We start from the raw sequence: 4,514 nt of genomic DNA, 5'->3' as shown, positions 1-4,514 counted from the left end.
TTTGGGTCTGATTTGGGTGGTTTGGCTGTCAGCCGTACTGTCAAAATTGAAGAATCACTTGGATTGTTTGTCTTTTTATATGAGAACATATTTGAGTCATTTTCCATGGCTCAAAATCTGCTTTTGATTAGTTTAGATGATGGAAAGCAATTGAATTCTTTTCTCGTGTCTCTTTTTCGCTTCAACCCGCGGACTAAAAAACAAAACGCGGAAACAGAGTAAAAGCAGCACCGTGGTCTTGTCAACACTATGAAATAGAAGCATAGAGTGTAAAAAAAAGAGTGTGATCAAATAGAGATGTTGAAGTTGGCATGTAATGGAAGTTGCGATCGTCTTTTCTTCCCGATTGTGATGTATATCCAAGTGAAACAGCTTCTGGAACAAGAACAAATGTAGGGCGGGGCTTGATTTTGTCTGTGGGGAATTGATTGGATGGTTGGATGGGTGTGGTTTGCTATAGAGTGGTGCAACTATGACGCATTTTTGTAGGCCAAAACCTGGAAACGAGTTAGCATTTTAGCACTTCCGGTACCATTGTCCCAAAGTAAACGGGTTTTTTGAATGGGTTTTTGGTTAAATGGCTGAAATAAGACAGTCTTTCAAGGAAAGACTGTTCACTCTGCAGCCATATTTGCAACGCCTCAGAGCAGCTATTTCGGGCATCCAAGACCAACCCTGCATCCCAATGTGCATACTATTATCCACCCTAAATAGTATTGAATATTACTAATGTCACATACTATTTAGGATGGATGGTATGCAGATGCAGGCCAAGTCCTATCTATTTGAATGGGAGAATCCTGAAATCTTAAAAACTTCAATGCAAACTCGCAATTAAATAACATATTTAAAATCAGCAACAAAATCTGACATGAACTGTCCCATAAATGTTGTTTCTTATGCTCAAATAGCATTAAAAAAACTTATTTTTCAGGCTAGACGAGCCAATGCGCATGTGCAGTCCAAAGCGCGAGTCTCAGGTTGGAACCGATCGAGCTTCTAACGGCTCGCTGCAGTGAATCAGCGATTGGCTCATTTACTTAGAAGGCGGGACATATTCCGCCATATTGCGAGTTGCAGTCTCTCCCATTCTCAAGGAGTGAACCGTCTTTTTATATTATAATCTTTGAATAAGGTCTGTGGTTAACACAAGCTCAAGATACTTTCACGTTTTATTCTACAACATAAAATACATCAGTATTAACCTACCTACCTGTGACCTTTTTTAAGCTGTTACATTACATGTCTTGGAAATGACGGTTGCTAACAAGTGGCTAAATGGGACTACAGAGGCTGTCGGCGACATTAAATGTAATCACGCCGAACAGGTACGTTTTTACAGCCTAGTTATGCTTATAATAAAATATAGCCATAGTTATGTTTATATTTTACAGCCTAGTTATGCTTATAATAAAATGTCTTTAGATAAAGACTGAAAGGGTTGTCGAAAGCTTAGTGTTGGTGACGTTGAAACTGTGCGACCGTGGTGTAGTTCGCTTAATAGCCTACCTTCTGGCGACTGTATTTAGGCTTCAAAATTAAAAGAAAGTTGTGTTCATCTGTGAAAATGATCTTGATGGACAAAACGTGTAAGTATTATAATTATTTTGTTGATCACAGAGCTTATTTTTTTTGCAATAATCCAAAAGCCTAGGGGAAACTACTATTAGGTTTTAGTCGACCAGCGTGATGCTAACTGCCGATTGGCCTGCAAAGTGACGTCATAGTTCCACCACTCTATTGGTGGATCTCATGTGAGTGACAGGTTGCCCCGCCCTCATCATCAGAGAAGAGAAGAGATGCTGCAAGAGAGTGGGGAAGTTATTCTGATTCAAAATCACGAGCTACATGAATTAATTAATTAATTAATTAAATGATGATGATGTGCATGGGTAACCAATTTATAATTAATACTGTAATATTCCATAAAAGAACTGTCATAATTTTGATTCCATGCACATATCGCATCAGGTTAGTATTGACATTTGCATCAACTCTTATGATGAACCATAAAAAACTCACCAGATACTATTAGATCTGTCTGTAACACATGTAAATTCACAAAAAGGTGTGCTAATTCTCACTTTATAGTTCACTAAAGTACATTAAAAATGTGCATGTTCACATAATGCACTGGACATTGCATTGCAACATTGCAAACATTTTGTTTTTATCGCTTTGTATTTATTTTAGTCAGAGGAGTCTCGATGGTCTATATAAATTGCGCGGGTCTTTCTTTCAGTGTAAGTCTGTGGGATTTTAGATATTTTAACATGCACCAAGCAAAAATCATAATCACTTTGAACAGCAACACCTCTATTTAGACATGATTCATGCATGATTTAGATTTAGATCTAGATTTGTTTTTGAACACCGGTGTAATTTCCTCTCCTGCTCAGTAACTGATGAATGAATGTGGTGTAATGCCTCTTATTTTGCATGTTTAAACCTTTTTTTCTTCTTCTTCTTCTTTACAGTCTATGGTTTTAACACAACGTTCAACGAGGGCATAAAGTTGAGGTTATTGCACAACCTAGTGGCGGAGTAAACACACTTCAATTTGTTTCTATTATTTCTGCATTATTAGTTTCCAGACACAAGAGGTCAGCACAGATCATTATTGTAGGCTATAGAGACTACTAGAGCAATCTTAGACTGAAAGTTTTCAAGCTGGCCAAGAGTTGAACAAACAGTAATTGTCAGTATTTTTTGTACGTGATGCTCCGCTAAACAGTAGAAATGAGGTGACAGATTGTAAATATGTTCATGAACGGAAACTAGTAAAAACATCTTGAACAAAACAGAGGCCTTAGTGACGCCAGGGAGCTCAAATGATTAGCTTTACATAACTTTCAGCTGGGTTAACACTTTGAAAAGGACTTTTAGGTTAATTTTGAGTTCAAACTCACATTTTAAGGAATTTGCATGTTAATTAATCCTTGACTGGAAGTGAAGGTTAACAGATTTGGCTCGTTGTGCATAATGAAGGGGTTAATAATTCCCCGAACTCGCTTAACCCTCTGATGCTGCTAAAACATGACTTAAGTTTTTTGTTTCGTTTTTATTTAAATGAAATGAATATACTATATTTTAATTTTTCGATAAAGTTTTTATTTAATCTTTTGTCATTTTAGGGGATTTAATGGTACTAAATTATATCTATGGAATAGTTATGATCAATTTATTACCTGTTAACCACTTTTTGAGCATAGACCTGAAAATGAAATTTCAACTTAAACTGTGGTAAAAAGTAAAAAGTTTAGTCTCTTTTTAAAGAAGACACTTCGCAAAAAAAAAAAAAAGTTAAAAGTGAAAATTAAAAAAGTTTGTTTATTATGAAAAATGCACAAAATACTATTTTTAAATTTTATATGATAAATGAATGAAAACTTCAAATGGAGCCCATCAATGCTTGCAGACTATTGCTGTACAGTGACAAGGTGCAGTATGCGATCTCCCAGAACTGTTGTTGAACACTGTTGATATTTGAAATCAACCCAAACAAACCAACCCTCGTCTTCATTGCCCTGCCTTCAAAATTCAAGAACACTTTGCCACCTCACTCCAAGCCGGTCTCGAACCCCAAACACCAGCAAGCGAGGCCAGCGCACTAACAAGGACGCTAGATTTACCTGTACAGAAGCTGGCCTCCGTTACACAGGCAATGCAAGACTGGATGTTTATTTATCATAGCAGAAGCGAAGCAAAATAATGCTTAATGAAAAATAAAGCGAAGATGATGAATTAACGACAAGGAAGCACAAAATATGAATACACAGTACACAAGAGTAAATACAAGCAAGAGTTGTTAGTCGCCAGCAGCACACTGAGTACATTTACATCACACCAGTAAACTGTCCATGCTTTCTTCATAACCACTCCCTCAAGCCTGAGCTGGCCCACTTTGGACCAAGGTATTCGGTGGGCCAAAAAACCCTGGCCGTTGGCCCAGAGAAAGCCCTGATGAGGCCTGATCAAGCCCCGGAAGTGATAGTGGAAAAGCGACTGGCCCTGGCATGCACTAGCATGCCAAGTTTTGGCCTGACAGTGGAAACACAGCTATTTTGGCACGAAGATAGGCTACTAAGTGGTCACTTGGGTTTGCTATAGTCCCAGGGCCCTGTGTGTACTTAATCTGGGCCTGCTCAAATTGAAATTAGATTGAAATCACTGTAAGGGTCATGCTCAAATAATTTCCGTGGTTAAAAGGGGTCAATAAAGATATTACTATAAATCAGTGTTTATCAACTCCAGTCCTAGATACCCATCTCTCAGAATGTTTTAGGTGTCTCACTAATTAAAACACCTCAATTCAACTCATCAACTTGTTAGTGTATTAAATAAGGAGACATTTATAGGGGTCATGAATTGAGAAATCAACTTTTCCTTGAGCTTTTGATATAAAAGAACTCATCGTACTATAAGAATATCCTGTAAGTTTCAGAACTAATAATAAAATTAACAGCTTTTATTGACACCAGGCCCAGCGAACAACTGATCCTGGAATGTGCCTA

Source organism: Ctenopharyngodon idella, chromosome 14 (assembly GCF_019924925.1).
Source record: "Ctenopharyngodon idella isolate HZGC_01 chromosome 14, HZGC01, whole genome shotgun sequence".
NCBI lineage: Eukaryota > Metazoa > Chordata > Actinopteri > Cypriniformes > Xenocyprididae > Ctenopharyngodon > Ctenopharyngodon idella.
Note: the sequence above shows the minus strand (reverse complement) of the source record.